We start from the raw sequence: 23,922 nt of genomic DNA, 5'->3' as shown, positions 1-23,922 counted from the left end.
CTGCGTTGTATACCTACCTATTCAAAAAGCTCAAGATCATAGTATACTAAACGACTACCTATCAGAGGTATCTAAGTGGTGTCTGTCCTGGGAAATGTCCTTAAACACCTCAAAGTGTGCAAAAATGACACTTACACGCAAGAAGAAGGTTCATAATTACACATATAAAATTAACGGTGCAGCTATTTCTCATGTAAATGAATACAAGTACCTGGGGGTTGTATTTAGCAGTAACTTAAGATGGAGCTCGCATATCGGGCATTTGGTTTCAAAGGCGTCCAAAAGGATTTGGCTGTTAAGAAATCGCCTAAAGCACTGCACAACTAAAACAAAATTAACAGCCTACACTGCATTAGTACGCCCACTGCTGGAATATGAAGACGTTATTTGGGATCCGCACACCCAAGTAGATAAAAATCACATCGAAAGCGTTAAAAAAAAAGCACTAAGATTTATCTACAACGCATATGGTAGGCACGTGTCTGTCACTAATCTACTAAGGCAATCTGAACTCCAGACACTTCAATCCCGCCGCAAGTTACACCGTTTAAAACTGCTGCATGGTATTATTAATAATTTAACAAACATTAATTTTGGCTCTTACATGGAATATAATACTTCCCGCCCAACACGCGGCAAACAGCTCGACAATAGTAGTTCCACGATGCCGAACTAAAGCTTACCAGTTTTCTTTCTTTCCAAAAACAATATCAAAATGGAACGGGCTTCCGCGTGACGTGGTCAGCTTGACAAACCAAGATTCCTTCTTATCTGCTGTCGTGTCGCTGTTATAGACGCAGTGTGTTTATTCATGCTCTTACTTTAGCATTTTTGTATTCTTAATAAGCGCAGAGTGTTCGTTATTGCTTCTGTGCTCGCTTTTCATTTTCTGTGTGCTTGCTTTGTTGCATCGCATTATATCAACGATGTATGTTTGTTCCACTCCTGCCTTGGCTACCAAATGGCGGCTGGCAGTATTGAATAAAATAAAATAAAATAAACATGAGTGCATATGAACGCTCCAGTTGGGAGTGTCTGTATGTGTCCGCGAGCCGGACGAGGGCGTGCTTGAAGAGTGAACTGGTCACAGCCCAACTTGGACTTTAGATAAGGCGCCCATATTGCTTGCACCATTTTGTATTTGAGTATGAGCAATTTGCCTATTTTTCTCGCCCAGCAAGGGTGTCTGGGTGCCCGCGCTGCAATACGAGTTACGTGCCTGCACTTCGTACGTCGATCTCAGTGTAGCGTTGTTTGTTCGCCACGACGGAGGGGAACGAACGGCTATAGCTGCGGAATAAGCACGTTCCGCGGAAGCTGTAGCTGCGTTGCAGGACTTCAAGCATAGGGGTTATGCCGCTAGCCCTTTTTTTGTGTGTCTGTAAATTCATCTAAACGTGCGACAAAGCTTAGATGAATCTTGAGGGGGGGCGTGTAGAGGGCTAGCCGCCAGGATCAGTATTTACCCTCTTCCCCCTTTTCCCTGCGCTAAGGCAAATCAGCTTCTCCATTGGCCGTTCGTCCATAACGGGATCGTTGGTGCACGCGGGGCTTTAGGACCGTTCCTCTTTTCTGAGCGCCCCGCTCTTGAAGTCTTCCCGAGTTCCCCCAGCAGAAGGCGGTGAGTGGCGCCCAGAACGAAGCGCCGGCGGCGTTGAGCGTCTCGCGCAGCGACGTGTGGCAGGAGTGGCAGGCGCGGCCGAGCCATAGAATGTCCCCTGTCCAGGAACAATGTGACCGAGCGCGGAGACGCCGGGCCGCGCTGGTGGCTTCTCGGCCTCCAGGACTACTTTGCGCCAGATGCCCAAGGAGCTGTAAGAGCTGCTGCACGGACGGAGCCGCGGCGCGCCGACGCACCCCCCCCCCCCTCCCTCGTCGCGACAGACAAGAGATGCAACGCAACCTTGCGACGAATTTCTTGTTCGGAAGGTCGACAGCCTTGAAGAGGGGGGGGGGGGGACAATAATAGTGACGAATAGTCGGCGACGGTGCGGCTATCCGATGTCCTGCAATAGCTCTGGCGTCCGAGAAAACTGAATGTCAACAGTTGTTAGGAAACGGGAGGGTATCGGGAAACGACGCCAAACAGAACAGATGCGTCCACTCCTTCAATGACAGCGAAGGCCTGAATTGAGTTACCCCACTGACCGCATATCGGCGAGGTGTTAGCTAGCGGGCAGGGCTGGGGAAGCTGAGTGGCCGGGGGACTTGGGTCCGAGCTTGCAGTTGTCCACAGCGCTAACACCCCGTTTGAAACCCGCTAACAGCACTAAATCCGAGACGACGCCAACGTGAGGGTCGTCAGGTAATGCGATTGTACGTGATGGCTCGATTGTGTGTTTGTATTTGTTTTTGCTTGTTATCTGCAGACGAGAGAGTTTTTGGTAATACTGTCAAAGCTGTCGCGCGGGGCACGCAACCCAGTGAACCAGTGGTTTCGTAGCGCCTTCTGAGAATGAATAATAATAATAATAATAACTGGTTTTTGGGGAAAGGAAATGGCGCAGTATTTGTCTCATATATCGTTGGAGAATGTGGGGTTTTTGAATTAAATTTGATTTTCAGCTTTACCTTGTGTACCTTAGGAAGAGGCAAGGGTGGAAAGTTGGGCTAGTCGCTATCGATCCACCATAAAAGGAGCGCGAAAACAAGACGACGAACGAAAACAGAGCAAACACCACTAGCGCTAACTGAAGAGAACACACATGACTGTGGGGACCAGACACCTGAGCCTATCGATGAGTGCATGCGCCAAAGCTGGGAACCCGCAGAAATCAATATGAAAAGATACTGAACGTAAAAGCGCAAGAAACAAGGACGTAGAATAAGACAGACAACACGAGCGCTCACTTCCAACTGATCTTTATTACATGCAAGAAACTGAATTTTATGTTCTCGATAATGCCTGCAAGGCATTTCCACAGAGTGGTGAAAGACAGATGACAGTCATCGAGCGTCACAATTAAACGATAAAAGATAGGACATCTCTTTTTGAGAGAGCAGAATGGACTGAGCACTTACGCAGTCATCCCCAGCTCGCGCTATCTCCAACGCCTCGACAATTTCAAAAAAGATGCAGCGCAAAAGAGACGAGCACGGGAGGGAGACACGACAAGGACGAACGCTACTAACAACTGGCTTTATTTCCCGTAACAGATGTCAGTATATACATGTACACATCGCATGCACGCATGACACTTGGGCGGCTCTGGGCTTCTTGACAGAAAAAGAAAAAAAAAACAAAAAAGGGGGAAATTGATTACATATCTACAATCGAAGAAAGAACGAGTACCAAAATGTATGATTTATTCACAAATGAAAATTGGGTCACTGACCAAGTCGAAAGATGAAAAATGACGTTTCGGGTCCCATACGGGGCCCTTGTTCACAATGAGGCTGTCACAGGAGAAGGAATGGTTATATACGCTTCAGAATCTTCTGCAATCTTTTCGCGTAGATAGGATGTAGCGTGCCCTGATTCTTGTTTAGCGTGTTGGCCGTTGTCTGGATGATTAGGGATTCTAGATGAAGTCTTGCAGATAGGTTTCTTTCCGTCGCCAAGATTTCCACCTCATCCCAGCCAATCTCGTGGCCAGTGGACAGCACGTGCTCTGCAACTGCATTTTTTGCTGCGCGCTTGTTTCTGACGTCGCCCTGGTGCTCCTTCATGCGCCGCTGGAAGTTCCCGGTTTCCCCAATGTAGACGGAGGGGCAGTCGCTGCAAGGGATCCTATAAACAACGCCAGGCAACTTGGCACGTGGTAGCGGGTCCTTCACGTTGACCACATCGGCTCGCAGTTTGCTAGTTGGCACGTGTGCAATGTGCACTTCGTGTTTACGGAAAATCCTAGAAAGGGCCTCGCTGATCTGACGCACGTAGAGAATCGCAGCACGTTTTATCTTTTTTGTCAGCTGTTGTGCTCCTCGTGTGTAGGTGGCTTTCTTGGTGACTTTGCTGGTAAAATTTCTAGGGTAGCCGTTTCGCTCAAGATCGTGCTGTATAAGCTTCATCTCGTTGCCAAGGCTGACCGGGTCGGAACAGATGTTTTTAGCACGGTTGACAAGTGACGCAACCACTGAACGCTTGTGAGCCGTAGGATGAGCGGAATCAAAATCCAGGTATCTCCCCGTGTGCGTTGCTTTTCGGAAGACGCTGAAGGCTAACCGATGCGCATCACGTTTGACGAGCACATCCAAGAACGGGATCATGCCGTTCGCTTCCTCTTCCAGAGTGAAATTTATGGATGGCTCTACGGCATTCAGGTGTTCAAGGAAGCTGTGAATGTGCTGCTTGTTTAAAATGCAAAAGCAGTCATCAACATACCTCAGAAACACCTTTGGACGATGTGTGAACAAGTTCAGGGCTTTCTGTTCAATAGACTCTATTGTCAGGTTGGCAGCCGTGACTGAAATGGACGCTCCCATTGCGGTTCCGAAGATCTGCTTGTACACTGTGCCGTTGTAAGAAAAATACGTATTGGCTAAGCAGAAATGAAGGAATTCGCTGATCTCGCTGACGTTCAACGGCGTGCGATCGGGAAATGAGAGGTCGCTTTTTATGAGCTCCTTGCAGGTTTCCACAGCAAGATCGACCGGGACACTTGTGAACAGGGAACATACATCAAAGGACATGAGCACATCGCTTTCTTCGAGGACAACATCCTTGACTTTTTCAATATAGTCTTGCGAATTCTTAATGTGCGTCGCTGTTTGTCCCACCAACGGAGCCAGCACTTTTTGCAGATAACCGGATAGACGGAAAAGAGGCGACCTGGTGAAATCCACGATTGGCCTTAGCGGAGTACCACTTTTCTGAATTGTCGGAAAGCCATATATTGCCGGAGCGGATCCGTTAGTGCAAAGAAGCCTGTAGTACAGTTTTCTTTGAGAAGGCGGAAGACCACTGAATATGTCATACAGGATAACTTGCAAGCGGGACTGTATTTTGGACGTAGGGTCCTTACTGAGCTTGCAGTAGGTTGTCGCGTCCTAGAGCATCTCTGACATTTTTGAGTGGTAAGCAGACCGGTCAAGCACAACAGTCACATTTCCTTTGTCTGCGGGCAGAATTGCAATATCTTCCTTCTTTCTCAGCGACTCGAGGGCCTTCCGTTCACCTTCGGAAAGAATGTGCTCTTGGTGCTGTTTCCGCATTCCTTTAAGAACACCGATCGCATTCATTCTGACATCTTCTTGTACTCTCAAGAAGACTAATGGCTCTTTCCACAGCGCAAATCATCTTCCGCGTATCCGGCGGCTTCCCCTGATTGAAATTCAAGCCTCGGCTTAGCACCATTTCTTCGGTGGCACTCATGGTGTACGACGACAAGTTTTTAACCTTGAAGACTGGTCCTCTAGACTCGTTCCTTTTTTCCCCCAGCAAAGTGCATAGTTTGCTTCTTTGCGAAACTTCGTGCTTTTGTTGTTGTGCGCCTCGCTTCTTGGTTGGGAGCTAGTTGTACCTCCGCGTAGATTTCTGGCATGCGGAACTCTAGTTGCCGCTTCGCAAAGAAAGCCTCCTGTTGTAGGCGCTTCAAGGTGCACTTACATTCATCGATGCGGGCTTGCACAAGCTGTCGCTCTGCCTTCGTCACGACGTGGCGTCCAAAGGCGGTGTTCACAGGTCGACGAAGCTTCAGTGATCTTGGGGTAACGTTGTTCGATTTGCACTCCAGGCTGAAGCGCAAGTGGGTGCTGAAGGCTGCTAGGCGTGCAGAGAGGCTTATGAAGCGCCTTATTCCTGTGACAGCTTGTTGACCAAATTGATGGCGAATATCTACATAGTCCAAGGTTCGACGGAACACCGTCGGGTCAGGGCGAAGCATGATTTATTCACAAATGAAAATTGGGTCACTGACCAAGTCGAAAGATGAAAAATGACGTTTCGGGTCCCATACGGGGCCCTTGTTCACAATGAGGCTGTCACAGAAGAAGGAATGGTTATATACGCTTCAGAATCTTCTGCAATCTTTTCGCGTAGATAGGATGTAGCGTGCCCTGATTCTTGTTTAGCGTGTTGGCCGTTGTCTGGATGATTAGGGATTCTAGATGAAGTCTTGCAGATAGGTTTCTTTCCGTCGCCAAGATTTCCACCTCATCCCAGCCAATCTCGTGGCCAGTGGACAGCACGTGCTCTGCAACTGCATTTTTTGCTGCGCGCTTGTTTCTGACGTCGCCCTGGTGCTCCTTCATGCGCCGCTGGAAGTTCCCCGTTTCCCCAATGTAGACGGAGGGGCAGTCGCTGCAAGGGATCCTATAAACAACGCCAGGGAACTTGGCACGTGGTAGCGGGTCCTTCACGTTGACCACATCGGCTCGCAGTTTGCTAGTTGGCACGTGTGCAATGTGCACTTCGCGTTTACGGAAAATCCTAGAAAGGGCCTCGCTGATCTGACGCACGTAGGGAATCGCAGCACGTTTTATCTTTTTTGTCAGCTGTTGTGCTCCTCGTGTGTAGGTGGCTTTCTTGGTGACTTTGCTGGTAAACTTTCTAGGGTAGCCGTTTCGCTCAAGATCGTGCTGTATAAGCTTCATCTCGTTGCCAAGGCTGACCGGGTCGGAACAGATGTTTTTAGCACGGTTGACAAGTGACGACAGCACTGAACGCTTGTGAGCCGTAGGATGAGCGGAATCAAAATCCAGGTATCTCCCCGTGTGCGTTGCTTTTTGGAAGACGCTGAAGGCTAACCGATGCGCATCACGTTTGACGAGCACATCCAAGAACGGGATCATGCCGTTCGCTTCCTCTTCCAAAGTGAAATTTATGAATGGCTCTATGGCATTCAGGTGTTCAAGGAAGCTGTGAATGTGCTGCTTGTTTAAAATGCAAAAGCAGTCATCAAAATACCTCAGAAACACCTTTGGACGATGTGTGAACGAGTTAAGGGCTTTCTGTTCAATAGACTCCATTGTCAGGTTGGCAGCCGTGACTGAAATGGACGCTCCCATTGCGGTTCCGAAGATCTGCTTGTACACTGTGCCGTTGTAAGAAAAATACGGATTGGCTAAGCAGAAATGAAGCAATTCGCTGATCTCGCTGACGTTCAACGGCGTGCGATCGGGAAATGAGGGGTCGCTTTTTATGAGCTCCTTGCAGGTTTCCACAGCAAGATCGACCGGGACACTTGTGAACAGGGAACATACATCAAAGGACACGAGCACATCGCTTTCTTCGAGGACGACATCCTTGACTTTTTCAATAAAGTCTTGCGAATTCTTGATGTGCGTCGCTGTTTGTCCCACCAACGCTTGTGAGCCGTAGGATGAGCGGAATCCGCTCATCCTACGGCTCACAAGCGTTCAGTGGTTGCGTCACTTGTCAACCGTGCTAAAAACATCTGTTCCGACCCGGTCAGCCTTGGCAACGAGATGAAGCTTATACAGCACGATCTTGAGCGAAACGGCTACCCTAGAAATTTTACCAGCAAAGTCACCAAGAAAGCCACCTACACACGAGGAGCACAACAGCTGACAAAAAAGATAAAACGTGCTGCGATTCCCTACGTGCGTCAGATCAGCGAGGCCCTTTCTAGGATTTTCCGTAAACACGAAGTGCACATTGCACACATGCCAACTAGCAAACTGCGAGCCGATGTGGTCAACGTGAAGGACCCGCTACCACGTGCCAAGTTCCCTGGCGTTGTTTATAGGATCCCTTGCAGCGACTGCCCCTCCGTCTACATTGGGGAAACCGGGAACTTCCAGCGGCGCATGAAGGAGCACCAGGGCGACGTCAGAAACAAGCGCGCAGCAAAAAATGCAGTTGCAGAGCACGTGCTGTCCACTGGCCACGAGATTGGCTGGGATGAGGTGGAAATCTTGGCGACGGAAAGAAACCTATCTGCAAGATTTCATCTAGAATCCCTAATCATCCAGACAACGGCCAACACGCTAAACAAGAATCAGGGCACGCTACATCCTATCTACGCGAAAAGATTGCAGAAGATTCTGAAGCGTATATAATCATTCCTTCTTCTGTGACAGCCTCATTGTGAACAAGGGCCCCGTATGGGACCCGAAACGTTATTTGTCATCTTTCGACTTGGTCAGTGACCCAATTTTCATTTGTGAATAAATCATGCTTCGCCCTGACCAGACGGTGTTCCGTCGAATCTTGGACTAACCAAAATGTATCGTCTGCGAAAAAAGGGAAGGGAGAGAGGGGGGGGGGGGGGGGCAAACAGGCAATGAAAATGAACCTACAGAAAAAACGAGAGAAAAACAGGCACGCACGAAAGAGGCGGTGTGATTCTTACAGAAACCTTTCCAGAAAAGCGCGGTCTGAGAACAAACTTATTGACGCGTCGCTGATGCAATTACTGATTTTTTGTTAATGTAGAAAGCCTCCAAAAAACTGGCTTTTGTACTTGCACTCCTGCCCATACTCTTTGCCTCTTTAAAGCGGGGCTCACACTTGCACGTCAGAACATGCGAAACTAAATTCTCGAGCTTATCTTGTAGGATTAAGTTTTGAGAATGCTCCCTTAAACGGTCGTTGAGAAAGCTCCCCGTCTGCCCTATATAGCATTTTCCAGCGGACAGGGGAATGATGTAGACCACTCCCAAGGCACATTTGACGAAGGCTTCTTGATGCTGCTTCTTGCAACCGCGCTCAACTTCCCCGCATATGCGGGGGCATAGTTTGGCCAACATATTTGGCGCCGAGAAAATAAGAGGCACATTGTACCTACTGGCCACTTTCTTGAGGTTATGAGAGACCTTATGAATGTAAGGCATCACCTCGGAATTGGCCCTCGCGCGTTCAGTTCCAGCCATCGTTCGTCGGGGCCCGAGCATCTTCAGGAGGGTTTCAGCGACTGTCGTTAATACCAAACAAGGGAAGCCTGCAGCCAATATCCTGCGAATCTGATTATGGAAGCTACCGTGCATTTCGTGCGAACACGACTTACGAAGCGCACATTCTAAGCAGTGCGAAGCAATGACTCTTTTTATAATCTTAGAATGGGAGGAATCGTAGGGCAGGAGTGCTTTCTTGGCACATGGGTAATACGCCCAGCAGGTGTGTCTCTTCGTTAACCTAAGCTTCAGGTCTAAAAGCGTGTCTCGCCATTCACCGGGAGTTCGTGGGCAAAAGACGGTCCTTTGCCATAGTCATTAAACTGTAAGATTTGGCGAACTGAAAGTTAGTAATCAGAGCCATTACAACCTTTTGAAAAGATTAAAAAATCATCAACGTATCTAAAAACCTTTAAAACCGGGCCTTCACTAAAAGCTTGATTCAAAAGGCGATCAATATAAGCTAGAAAAATGTCACATAAATTAGGCGCCACACAGGGCCCTATACAAACGCAGTTGCGTTGCAGAAAAGGCTGCTTGTCAAATTGGATAAAAGTGACACTCAAATAAAATTCTAAAAGCTTTAAAAATTTTTCAGGGACACATCAACTGCGGACTGAAAGGAGAGTTCCCCCGATTTTTCAATGGACTCCTTTACAGCGACTAAATGTTCAGCTTGAGGAACAGAATAAAATAAATCCTCAACTTCAACTGAGAACGCGTAACCAGCCCGTCGGACATTCTGAAGAAACTCTGCTACTTCTTGAGACTTCTTAGTCAGGAAAGGGTCTTAAACATTAATGAACTTTAAGTTTTTCAACAAGAATCGGCTGACACAATGCTGCCAAGAGGAATTCTCAATAATAATAGTTCTAAACGGAAAACCAGGTGTACGCGAATATATTTATATCTGTTACGGGAAATAAAGCCAGATGTTAGTAGCGTTCGTCCTTGTCGTGTCTCCCTCCCGTGCTCGTCTCTTTTGCGCTACATCTTTTTTCAAGTATGTCCCACCAACTCGCCCAGGAAAAAGTTTTATTGAACCATATTTCTAGTACAGTGGGCCCTTCTTTTTGTGTAGCCTCTCATCCGACATCTCACGTCTTTTCACCCTCTTTTATCAACCTGCTTCTGTGTCACATCGTCAATGTCACATGCCAAGCTAGGCGTCTCGCCCTGAGCCTAAGAAAAGGATGATTACGGATGAAGTGATCACACTTTTCGGACCAGTCGAGCTTTCCTGGGGACATGCAAAAAGAATGTGCAAGATTCTCAGAGCAGAGTTATGCCGTCAAGTAAGACATTTCCAGGACTGGCTACGCTTGATTTGCTGCTCCCTTTACCCAGAGTGGCTCGCTCCCCGGATGTACCGCTCCCTCAAGTCCCAGGCTGCGCAGATTACAGAGGTAAATTGGACTTTTCAACTTACGCACCTCCTCAGAAGTGTGGGAAGAAACGAGCGAGAACTGAGAAAACCAGTCTTGGTCGTGGGGAACGTTACAATTCCGGAGAACGTTCACCAAGTTTTGCAGAAAGGGCCAAAGTTTGTCCTTGAGCCGTATGTGCCAGCTCACGAACTGCTTGCCTCCAACAGGAACATTGCATGGTGTAGGAACAGCGCTAGGAACAGGACAGAAGTCAAACATGGAAGCACAGGGATGGGCGCTGGTCCCTTTTTGACTTCTGACTGGTTTGACTTCGTACTTCCGACTGGTTGACTGGTTTGACTTCTGTCCTGTTCTTAGCGCTGTTCCTACACCATGCAATACCAACTAGCCCGTCAACTCGATCTCCTAAAGGAACATTGCACAGAAGGTCAATGCGGAAGAACGGGATAGGTGCATCCTCGAAGGTGTGGACTGCATCACGAAGTGTGCTTCAAGAACTTCCAGACACCGCTCGAACCGTGTTTTAGATAGCGTTGTGAAGCATTTTAAAGATGGTATACTTTACCTACTACAGGCGGACAAAGAAGAGGGCTTCGTCGTTATGGAGCAGGGTGCTTACAACGCAAGAGCCTTGGAAGCCGTTGAGAAGAACTTTGTGCGCGTGAGAAAAGGCGATGTCCGTGTAAAAACCAAGTTCATGAATTTCTGTAAAGAGCTAAATTTGACCAAGATAGCCAAAGATATTTCCCGCACTACAGGCAACTACCTGAACGTCTTTTCCACGGCAAAAATTCACAAACCTGGTTTTCCGTATAGAACTATTATTAGTGAGCATTCCTCCTGGCAGCAATGTGTCAGTCGGTTATTGTTGAAAAACCTAAAGTTGATTAATGTAGAAGACCCTTTCCTGACTAAGAAGTCTCAACAAGTAGCAGAGTTTCTTCAGAATGACCGACGGGCTGGTTACGCGTTCTCAGTTGATGTTGAGGATTTGTTTTATTCTGTTCCTCAAGCTGAACATTTAGTCGTTGTAAAGGAGTCCATTGAAAAATCGGGGGAGCTCTCCTTTCAGTCCGCAGTATGTGTGTCCGTGGACAATTTTTTAAAGCTTTTAGAATTTTATTTGAGTGCCACTTTTATCCAATTTGACAAGCAGCCTTTTCTGCAACGCAACGGCGTTTGTATAGGGTCCTGTGTGGTGCCTATTTTATGTGACATTTTTCTTGCTTATATTGATCGCCTTTTGGATCAAGCTTTTAGCGAAGGCCCGGTTTTAAAGGTTTTTAGTTACGTTGATGATCTTTTAATCTTTTCAAAAGGTTGAAATGGCTCTGCTTAAGAACTTTCAGTTCGTCAAATCTTACAGTTGTTTAATGACTACGGCAAAGGACCGTCTTTTGCCCACGAACACCCGGTGAATGGCGAGACACGCTTTTAGACCTGAAGCTCAGGTTAACGAAGAGACACACCTGCTGGGCGTATTTCCCACGTGCCAAGAAAGCACTCCTGCACTACGATTGCTCCCATTCTAAGACTATAAAAAGAGCCATTGCTTCGCACTGCTTAGAATGTGCGCTTCGTAAGTCGTGTTCGCACGAAATGCACGGTAGCTTCCATAATCAGATTCGCAGGCTATTGTCTGCAGGCTTCCCTTGTTTGGTCCTAACGGCAGTCGCTGAAACCCTCCTGAAGATGCCCGGGCCCCGAAGAACGATGGCTGGAACTGAACGCGCGAGGGCCAATTCCGAGGCGATGCCTTACATTCATAAGGTCTCTCATAACCTCAAGAAAGTGGCCAGTAGGCACAATGCACCTCTTATTTTTTCGGCGCCAAATAAGTTGGCCAAACTATGCCCCCGCATCTGCAGGGAAGTTGAGCGCGGTTGCAAGAAGCAACATCAAGAAGCCTTCGTCAAATGTGCCTTGGCAGTGGTCTACATCATTCCCCTGTCCTGTGGAAAATGCTATATAGTGCAGACGGGGCGCTGTCTCAACGACCGTTTAAGGGAGCATTCTGAAAACTTAATCCTACAAGATAAGCTAGCGAATTTAGTTTCGCATGTTCTGACGTGCAAGTGCGAGCCCCGCTTTAAAGAGGCATAGATTCTGGGCAGGGGTGCAAGTACAAAAGCCAGAGTTTTGCTGGAGGCTTTCTACATTAACAAAAAATCGAGTAATTGCATCAGCGACGCGTCAGTAAGTTTGTTCTCCTCCGAACGCGCTTTTCTGGAAAGGTTTCTGTAAGAATCACAGCGCCTCTTTCGTGCGCGCCTGTTTTTTCGTTTTTTCTGTAGGTTCATCTTCATTGCCTGTGTGGTATACTGATAGCGCATGTTTTAAACTGCATTTTCATGTATCGCTTATCAGCCACGCAAGCAGTCGTCGGCAGATCACATGTTCATCGGCCTATAAAAAGGCACTGTCTCAATAAACGTTTGTTCAGTTCCAGCCTGGCGTCCGTCTGATACACAACAGCCTGTTTCCCCCCCCCCCCCCACCTCCTCTCCCTTCCCCTTTTTCGCAGATGATACATTTTGGTAATCGTTCTTTCTTCGATTGTAGATATGTAATCAATTTTCCCTTTTTTTCTTTTTTCTTTTTCTGTCAAGAAGCCCGGAGCCGCCCTAGTGTCATGTGCGCATGCGATGTGTACACTTATATATTGACATCTGTTACGGGAAATAAAGCCAGTTGTTAGTAGCGTTCGTCCTTGTCGTATCTCTCTCCCGTGCTCGTCTCTTTTGCGCTACATCTTTTTTGAAGTATGTCCCACTAACTCGCCCAGCAACAAGTTTTATTGAGCCTCAACAATTTCTCGCGTAATTTGACGTTTGTTCCCGTAAAGGACTTTGCACTTGTGGAAAAAAGAACGAAAAGCCTTTTTTTCTACTTTTACTTTGCTTTTGCATTTTAGACAATGAGTGCTCATGTGCCCCCCTTTTATTGTTCACAACATAATCATGCTCACCCAACCGCTCATTTAGGGATATTCCCGTTTGGCCTATATAATATTTCCCACAGGATAACGGAACCTTGTAAACAACGCCTCTCGTGCATCTCGCGAACGGATTTTGATGCCTGATCGTGCAACCAGCTTTTCCTGGGCTTTCTGAAGTGCTAAGCTTACATAGTGAACTCAGCTTATTTGGGGTAGAGAACAACACGTCAACGTTTACCCGGTTGCAAATTCTTTTAAGACTGGGCGAAAGCTTGTTTATAAGGAATGGCTGCAAATTTCTTATCAACTTTTGTCTTTTCGGGCTCTTCCTTAGACTTGACTTCCAATTTTTTCTTTTTGATAAGTCCTTCCGCCACAGAAACCAGCACGTGCAACGGATAACCCACTTTATGCAACTTGTTGGACTACAGGAAAAGGCTTTCTTCAACTGCATGTTCGCATGACTTTTTTATGCAGTTGACAAACCATAAACGAGCTATGTTTCTTTTTATGAACTTTGAATGCGCGGAACTGAAAGCTAAGGGCATGTTTCCATCCCGGGGATGATAAATCCTGCAAGTGTGATCTTCTAAAAAAGTTAACTTGATATCGAGAAAGCGTTCGTTCAAGTGTGACGCTCATGACTGTCATCTATCTTTCACCACTCGTTGGTAATGCCTTGCAGGCATTATCTAGAGTATAAACTCCTGTTTCTTGCATATAATAAAGATCAGTTGGAAGTGGACGCTCGTGTTGTCTGTCTTAGTTTACGTCCTTGTTTCTTGCGCTTTTACGTTCAGCATGGAAAATCAACTCGCCCAAACGCCGCCTTTAATGAAAATATAAACATGAGAGGAAAAGCCTTCGTGAACACAACAACATGGAGGCGTTAACGGGCAGTAATCTGGCTTTGCATTGCAAAGAGTGCGTGTGCGTGCCTTTTCTCGATAAATGCTCTGTCGTTGGCAGAAGCAGAGATAAACTGACTGAAGAAGTTGTGTGAAGAAATTGTGATCACTTTGCGTGAACTATGTGTTAGTGATCCTTCTATATTATTATCGAAATGAGAATTCACATTTCTAGGTTTGCAATAGCCTTCCTACTCTCATGTTTGTTTATTTTTTCACATTGATTTCCGCGGTTTTCCAGCTTTTGCGCATGCGCTAATCGATAGGCTCAGGTGTCTGGTCGCCACAGTCTTGTGTGTTCTCTTCAGTAAGAAGTTAGCACTCGTGGTGTGTGTTCTGTCTTCGTACGTCGTCTTGTTTTGGCACTCCTTTTCTCTTAGGGAGACGGTTATGCACCTTATGCGAATGGGAGGGTGGGCCATACACTTGATTAACCAATCATGTTAATAGTTTGACATGATTGAATGCTACCGAATGTGGGCCCGGCCTTTAGGTCTTTAAAACTGGGCGCCAGAGTCCGGAAAGAGGTTCTGGGCTACGGTCAGATGTTATGCATCTTCGGCTATGCCGAGTAGGGGCCTCCATTAGTGTTAGCTGGTTTCACCTTTTGTTGTTGCCGCTTAAATTGCCTCTAGTGCCTAAAGTTGTATGCATTGTTAGTTTCTGTATTTAAGAGCTTAAGTCGTACTCCCTTAATCTCTGCATCTTAATCCGTTGCAAGACCACTTCTGACGGGGCACCCCTGGTGCATGGAAGCAAGATAAAGAACCTTGAACGTTACTGCTGCTTTCCATAAAAGTTGCCTCCATATTATCCCACATTGTTGCCGCTTCTTTGAGGGCCTTATCTGGAAGGTTCTTTGCTGGCTTCAATTTGAGCGCGGGAGAAAGCTGCACGTATTCTGCCGCTCGACGACCGCCTCCATCGGTTTTCTCAGCTTTTCCTGGGTGCTGTCAGGCCACTACAGTTTTGTTTGGGAGCTTTTCGCTGTATGTATGCCTGCTTGCCAGGCTGCCAGCACCAAACAGTGACACGCGGTTGAGGTGCTAGATACAGGTATCACCTTGTCGCCCTCGCCCGCCGAGGGTCGCCGAAGCAGTTTGAACCGTTTTCAGGAAGTGGAAATGAGGAATGCCACGGAAGACAGCCGGACTGAAGATGGACTGCGAAGCAGCCGCAGTCTCTAAAGCCTGCCACCTGAACACGGTCTAGTGCCGAACCTCACTCGACACCGCAAAGAAGCCTTGATATCGGTCATGGCCCTACCTGCAGTTCTAGCTCCGGTAAATCAGCCCCGACTGCCGCCGACCTTCAACGGCTCATAAGGTGGGGATACCAAAGAATGGCTCGACCTGTTCGAACGTGTGGCCGTATTCGACAACGGATATCAGCCGAAAAAAGTGTGCCACGAATTTTTCCCTCAGGAAGGCCCGGCAAAGGTTTGGTACCCTGGCTTTTTGGGATTATTTTAAATGAGAGCTGCTCAAGGAACTTACTAGCTCTGTGACGCATAAAACAGCGCATATGCTTCTTGCGTCACGCATCCAGCAGCCGACTGAAACGGTGCATGTAGCGCCGAAGAAGTGAAGCGTCTCTTTCGCAGCGCCGATAAAGCACTCCCAAAGAAAAGAGGCCAGAAATTTTGATTAAGGGTGCTAAAGAGGCGCTTATCAGCATTCTTGCCCACTATCTAGCGCAGATCGTTGGCGAGTTTACCAGTGTGGCATCAACGACTGTGAAAATGTTGAAAGGGCAAGCTCGCCATTTCGAACTATTGCTCCAACTCCCGACTCGAAACCACCCGAAAGCAACGCTTTAAGCCGGAAGGAACGACTTGAGGAGTCAGAGTATGCGATAGGAGCTACTTGCTTCATGACAGCCTCATTTCACGTGTAACGGCAGATCTGCTGAAGGACGTCGCGGAAACTGCGCTAAAAAAAAAACTAGACACCCTTTATAACCATTATCTTACGACCTCGAGCATACTGGAAGCGTCGAATGACACTAACATTATAATTATTTAAAAGAAAGCAGATGTGAAGGACTCGAAAAGTTGCAGATAGATCAGCTTACCGTCCGATGCCCGCAAATTATTTAATAAGCAACCACTGGTAGGTTACGCTTACAGATTAGGTTCTAATAGAGTTTGCAAAATGCTAGACTTCAATCAGCCTAATTGTCATAAAGGCTACTAGGGAATACGCCATATTCACACTATCAATCAGGTGATACAGAAATGCGCAGATTATAACCAACTCCTATATATACCAGGTGTTTCAGGGAAGGTAATCACTAAGTTTTAAAAATATGCTTTCTGAGTTTTTTACAGCATAGGAGTACCAGTGTTGGCCGACGTCAGAAAATAGGCACATCTTGTTTACGACTAAAATGATTAACTAAATTGTACCTATTACTGATATAAACCTGGTCACAACAAGATATTTGTTGCGTGCCGGTAATAATATCAATATTTAGAATTTGGAAAACGTCGCTGTGGTTCGCTACCGTGAGCACTATGGTTGGACAATATTTGAATATTTAGGCTTGTTACGCGCACTGCATGAGCTGTTTTGTATGCATGCTTCTTAAAAGCACATGTATTTTGGCACGATGTAGCCAAATTTTGTTGAGCTACAAGCGGCGAGAGTAATCGCGGTCTTGAAATTCTAAAACCTGGTATAGCTCTTGCTAACCGCCGGCTATAAACTTCTATTTCCAAACAGGCGAAATAAGTTCGCAATTTACAAGTTAACATTATTCTCCAACTCATTTTTTACGTCCGCAAATACTAGCAATAATATACTCAAAAAGTTTCTTTAACTCAAAATTATTATTTTTAAAAATTAGTTATCAGGATCTCTGAGACAGTTAGTACAGCAATCATGGATTGCAAGAAAACTTCGACCGAGTCGAAAGCTCACCAGTCATGCAGACATTACCGAATCATAGTCTGAGTTCACGAATAAATCAACAAGGCATATTCCACTAGACTCAAGACAAAGAAATAGGCTGTCATGACTCGTGTTTTCATTGTGATGGCCATGCGAAGGTAGCGAATACTGTGTGCATCAGTTGCACTTTCTTTCTCGCACAATTGAGAACCTGCGGCACATCGGCAAGTTTTGCAAATGAAAAATGTTGCACATTTCAGCCCGAGCAAACTCTGACAGCTCCCTACCCATCTCAGCCTGGGTTCGTCGCCTCATGAATATTATCTGTGAATCCCAGTGTGCTCCATTTTTGTAAATTTAGTGCAGAGGAGCTCCTAGGTACTGAAGGGCGCCGTAGTACCAGATGTGCCACCAGAATGACTTCGCCTTGCTCCCCAGTGACCCTCCAAATCACATGGATTTATCTATATTAAGAGCCGAACTTGATGCCTCAAAAACCAGTTCAGTCAACTGTAAAGCCTCGAGTAAACTTTTTTGTCAGAACAAAAGAGACCGACATCATCAGCTTACGCTAAAGTTTTTATTTCATATTGTGTCAGACAGAAACCAGGGATAGCTGCGCTGTTAATAACACTGAGGCAAATGGCTTCAGTTTATAGGACAAACAACAAGGGCGATATTGGACAACCTTTTCGAACAGAATATCTTAGTGCTACAGGTTTTCTTAGCTCTTGAGTAACAGTTAGCCTTATATAGGGCTCCTTATAGCACAGTCATGTGCCCCTGAGCAAAACAACTCCAATATTTGCATGCTCTAAGACCGCAAGGAAGAAATCATGACGAACTTTATTAAATGCTTTTGCAAGGTCAATCTGAATACGAGCAACTTGGCCGGTCTCATCTGGTACTGTCTCCAATAACTAACGCGCGATAAGAAGATGGGTTTGAATGCTGCGGCCGCTGATACTGCGGATCTGATGCAAGCCGATTAAATCAGAGTCAGCTAGCTGCAGACGACTACAAAGAACGTTTGCAAAAGTTCGTATTGTACGTTACAGACAAAAATTGGACGATATCCTCCAACTGCTTTCAAGCGATTTGTATCTGCGCTTTTGGAATATAATATCTTATGTCCAGATTAAAAAATGGGGGTGGGGGCACGAGCCGACATCATACAAAGCCTGAAAAACCTCCACTAAAATAGGCGCAAGGCGAGGGTAAAATAGCTTGTAATACCATCTAGCACAGGAGATTTCCGAGCTGTCAGGTCAGAAATTGAATATTTAATTTCGCTTAAAGTGATATGTCTCTCCACTAAAGCAAGATGCTCATCGGCAAATAAAGTAAAGGATTCGAGTTTGCAACTGGCATCTGATCTCCCATTTTCGCCCCGCAAGCATCAAACAGCTTTCCGTAGAACTAAAAAAAGGCATCAAGAATACTAGCAGCATCGCTGTGTTCTGCAACCTTCGTACTGAATTTTCAAGATTTATTTAGCAAGAAAAGGGCCCGGCGAAATGGTTGCTTATCGAGAAACCTACGGGACCTAGACCTTATCGAGGCTCCCTTGTATTTTTTGGTTTTAATGGGTTTTAGACTGCTGAAGCTCTGCTTTTACGGTAGTGATACTTTCTACATAAGAAACGAGAACAGAAAACTGGGCGAGTTGGAATGTATTCATCCTTAAGCAGCTCATGGTTCTTCCTCTTGTCCTGTGTTTCGCGCTGCTTAAAGATGATTTCTACATAGGCCCTTGCGCAAAACCTCTCTCACTAATGTCGCTCAACTGAAGTGCGCCTGAGCTCACGAAGGTGACGGCTCTTCAAAAATGTGATTCTTAGGGTTTCCATAATCAAGGTTTTTGTTTCTTGTTTAAAACGTCTCATTCTTACAAAGCTGAGAGATCACCGCGTGATCATGTGTCCTTCAACCAAGTAGATACATCACGCTGAAGTATTTCATCTGGAAACAGACACCTATTCAACTTCCACAGCTCACATCGAGGATGGAATATATCTTAATATACATCATGCAGTGAGCACTGAAGAATACGAGCGAACCAAGTAACCAAAAACGTAAATCCTGTCAAGCCAAGCACTAGAGTAAATGAGTAAAAGAATGAGTAAAATGCAAATGAGTAAAAGAATATTATGGCCCTTATCTTGTGCAACATCCACAAAGTTGTATTCACATGCCAAATCAGTAAATACAGCAGCATTAGGGTCATAACGCTTACTTAATACTGCTGGGTCATCATCCCTGAAAACAGAATTTAAATCACCCATCAGTATAATTTTACGGTCCGCACACAAATGGTTAAATAATGTAAAAAAATAACCTTCTATCTTGCAGGTTTACGGGGGACAAGTAGCAATAAGTCGCCACTGTACACCCGAAATTGTGAAGTCACAGCAGACAAGCCGCCCATCATCATCTATGGAATACGGCACGGCAGTAATCCCTAGTGTGTTGGCCAGGAATAGCATGCGCGCTCTTGACAAGCCTCTTGAGTCAATAACCACAACATTGAAAAGGCTCCTTAACAGAGGACAGCTTGGTTTCCGCGATGGCTGCTACACTCACACCTCATTTATTTAAAAGATGCCGTAACTCTTGTTGCCTTCGAGAGTTACGCAAACGCCTAACGTTAAGAGCAGTGCCCTGGAATGCTGCGGGGCCCGCCATTTTTGGTGCCTGTCTTACTGAACGCCATCCCCTATACTGGGGTGGACCGCCTGCAAATGAGTGGCCTGTAGGGCAGACATCGCCCTTCGTTTTGACGTTACCTTTACCAATGCCACCAAACCGGGCGTCTTCTGCTCATCGCCACCGACATGCACGTCATCTGCAGGACGCTTCAAAGGTGCGTTGTTATCCACGGCCTACTCTGGCAGCCAAGGCTTCGCGCCATGAAACCGAGCGCAGCGCGTCGCTCGAAACCACGCTGACAGCCGACGGAGCACCAAACACGCCAGAGGCTGACACCGTATTCGGAATAATGTTTGCACGCCGGCAATGAAGCGGCATCCCCGGTGGGGCACGCGTGACGAACATTCGCTGGTTGCAGAACACTGCAGCACCTCTACTGGCTCGACAGAAGGGGCGTCCAGTTGTCGCTACTCCTGGGTGTCAGATGGCTCCCGAGCAGCGAGCACAGGATAAAGAGTGGCATGCCCAGTCAGAGCCGGGCCCGGTGGCATTAGGTCCGGAGGAAGGGATCCAAGAAGGTCCGTACTTGCGGGCCGTCCCTTACTGCTATATGGTGCAGAAGACCTAGATCCCCTATCATTTGGTAGCCCATGACGCGTCCACAATATCCTCATATCCATACTGTGTTCTGACACCACTTGATCCTCATGTGTCCAGTTACCCTGGCGCAACCTCTGAGCGTATCTCATGACACACTTCTCTACTGTGTGCCCAAAGCGTCGGCTTTGGGTGCACCGAGGCGTAATGTGAGGAATTTTACTGCTGGCACTACGGCTTTAAGCCTGAGCAAAATTATCCTGTGCTCCATTCCGGGGCGCTACCACTTCTCCCGCTCGACAGTTTGTACAGTTCCAAAAGGCGCCAAAGCGTCCACAATCATCCACTGTTCCGTATAGCGCGCAGGCCAGATCAGCTTAAACGGCACGTTTTTGGTGAAATGCGATACACTTTAAACCTTTGAAAACGATTTCCGCTGTATCATTAAGCTTCTGCTTGGAGGAACTACTGTCGCAGGTAGCCTTCCGCACGTGGCTTCTTTGGTACTGGCTATTACACAGACTGTCACAGTGGCAAAAAGTCGACGCGTGTGCGTCTCGGAAATCGGAGCACAGTATGTGTTACAGATCTCCCCGGAGAACACTCTGACCGAAAGAATGGACTAAGCGACAGGTGTGCCCACACCGACGCACATTTAATACACCCTACGTGACACAAACGCAAACACAAACACAGAGGCTGCCAATACACACGACCCGGTGACACAGACACAAACACAAACACAAGGCTGTCAATACGCACGACCCGGTAACACTGCTACTAGCGTCTACTACTTGCGTTCTACTGTTAGCGGTCGCCGTTCGTGCTCACGGTTGGTTCGGTGCGGCTGCGGCGTCGAGGCGCCGCCGCCGAGGCGGCGTTCGACGTGCTTCGGCTGGCGTCGCTGGCGGCGTCGCTGGCTGCGTCGTACAAGCTCCCGGTCCAAACGCCCGTGGAGGTGATGCCGGTGTTGTGGGCGTTGGGGCACCACCCGGATTGGTGGCAACAGTGCTGGAGACACCCCTGGCCGTAGCAGGCGGTAGCGTCCTCAGTTAACTCCCCGGGACGGGCTGAGGAACGGCAGGAAGTCCACGATGCGAAGCTGTACAACGCGAGCTCACCGGAGCAGTAGCCAGCTTCGCTCTCTTCCAGCCGAAGCGTCCCTGACCCCCCGGAGCCTCCGCTTCTTTGTTCTTCCCTCCCGTGCCTCGCTCCAGCCGAAGCGTCCCTGACTTCCCGGAGCCTCCGCTTCTTTGTTCTTCCCTCCCGTGCCTCGCTCTCCATAGCCCTTTTATAGCCTTGGCTTTAGTCCCCGTAATCCTTGTCGTCGTCTTTTTCTTCTCTTCTCCACCTCACTGAATACTTCTTCATCTTATATAGTCTTGGGTTAATCCACGTCATCCTTATCACCGTCCTCTTCGTCTCCTTCAAACCTTTTGCCTGCATACTTTTATTTAAGACTCCCTATTATATGTGACAGTGTCCCACTCACGGCCAGTGAACGCGCTGAAAAAGGTAGCAAAACCATGAATTCATTTCAAGGAGAGGGTTCCTGCTTCGAAAGGCGCCGCCATGTTTGTCGCCGCAGATTTTTTCCGGCGGCGGATATTGATCCCGGACCGATCGGCCTCGCCGCGCCGCTTTCCGAATCCGCTTCGCTCGCCGGATTTTTGGGCAAGTGTGAACGCGCCTTTAGAGGTAGCTATCGATGGCCTGAAAGTTACAGGCCTAGTTCATACAGAGGCCATTTATTCGGTGATTAAGGGAACATTTCGTGCGCAGATGAGGAAAGTCACGACAGCTTGGGACGGCCCACAAATTTGCACAGCAGGATTACACCTCATTACGCCGTCAGGAAAATGCACAGCGCGAGTGACTGTCAAGGAACATACAATCATGCTCTTCCCGCGAAGTAATATTGGCATGCATTTTCGTAATAAACAACAAGCGATCGTCGACCTTCGATCCAAGCTCATCACGCTTTCGACGGAAGAAGCCATCCCTTCGATGACAACCATGAAGCAACATGTTGCACTGAGTGTTGTCGATGAACAACTGATCGTCCCACTCCGATCAAGCGTCATAGTCACCATAAATGGCACGGATGCCAAGAACATGGAAGCTGTAATTGATGGGACCCCAGAGTTTCTTCTAGAGCGAGGAATCTGCATCGCAAGAGGGACTGCAGATTTCCGCAGTCGTGAAGTGTTGCTGGAGAACTTCAGGAAAGCATACCGGCACGTTAACAAACGAACGAAGATTGCTTTCTTCAACGAACTATCCGACGTCCGCGACGCGTTCGCCTTTTCCGATCGGGCGCCAGAAGATTCCCGTCAGGAAGATCGCAAGCACGTCTCCAATTTAAACCCAGCCATGCCCCAGAACAAACAAGACCAGATCCGCGATCTGCTTCGAAGATACAGCGAGGGCTTCTCGCCTTCGCCGCAGGTCGGACAAACGCCGATTGCCAACCATCGCATTGTAACCGACCAGCACGCTCGACCTCTCCGCCAAATCGCCCACCGTGTGTTGCCCTCGGAACGACAAGCCATCCGAGACCAAGTGTAACAAATTCTTATCGAGGACATAATCCAGCCATCAAAGAGCCCCAGGGCGGCACCGGTTGCCCTAGTAATGAAGAAGGACGGCTCACTTCGATCCTGCGTCAATTACCGCCGCTTGAACAACATAATGAAGAAAGACGCGTACTATCTTCCACGCATACACACTAGACTGGCTCTGCAACGCCAGGTATTTCTCATCGAAGAATCTGAAGAGCGGCTACTGGCAAATTGAGGTCGATGAAAGAGATCGCGAGAAGACCGCATTCATTACTGCGGATGGCCTCTTCGACTTCAAGGGGATGCCATTTGGTCTGTGCTCCGGACCAGGACGTTTCATCGAGTAAGGGATACGGTGCTAGCAGGCCTGAACAGGCAAAATTGTCTGCTATATTTAGATGACTGTTTGCTCGGCTCGAACTTTGAACAGCACCTAAAAAGGGTTCGAACAGTACTAGACGCAATCAAGTCATCCGGCCTAACCTTGAAAGCAGAGGAGTGCCATTTTGCCGAAGATCTTCTATTTCTATGCCACATTATTAGCAAGTAGTAAGTACTCCAAGACCAGCAGTAAATAGCTACTCTCACACTGTTTCCACCGCCGGCTTATAAAAAAGCCGTGCGCAGATTTCTAGCACGGTGCGCGTGTCACCAATGCTTTGTCAAGAACTTCTCGTGCATCACCGAACCTTTGTACGAACTGAGAAATGCAGACGTACCATTTAAATGGAAAGCACCCCAGGGAACTCCAGCGTCGTTTGCAAGCCTCATCAATTCTTGCGTACATTGGTGAAAACGCGGAGACTGAAATTCATACCGACACAAGCAGCATAGGCTTAGGCGCCGTCCTCGTACAGAAAACCGACGGACTGAAGAAATTAATCGCATACGCTAGCCATTTCATGCCCTAGGCCCAGGCTAACTATTCGACAAATGAGAGGGAGTGCCTTGCCGTCATCTGGGCTATGTCAAAATTTTGCCCCTGCCTGTACGGATGACCGTTCAAGGTGATCAGCGATAACCACGCACTGTGCTGGCTTGCCTGTTTGAAGCACGCCACCGGCCACCTCGCTCGATGGAGCCTGGTTCTCGGGGAGTTTGACATCACAGTTGTTTACAAGTCCGGACGCAAGCGCTCTGATGCTGACTGCCTGTCACGAGCCCCTGTATATGCACTGCCGCCGGACGGCGATG

Source organism: Amblyomma americanum, chromosome 2 (assembly GCF_052857255.1).
Source record: "Amblyomma americanum isolate KBUSLIRL-KWMA chromosome 2, ASM5285725v1, whole genome shotgun sequence".
Lineage (NCBI taxonomy): Eukaryota > Metazoa > Arthropoda > Arachnida > Ixodida > Ixodidae > Amblyomma > Amblyomma americanum.
Note: the sequence above shows the minus strand (reverse complement) of the source record.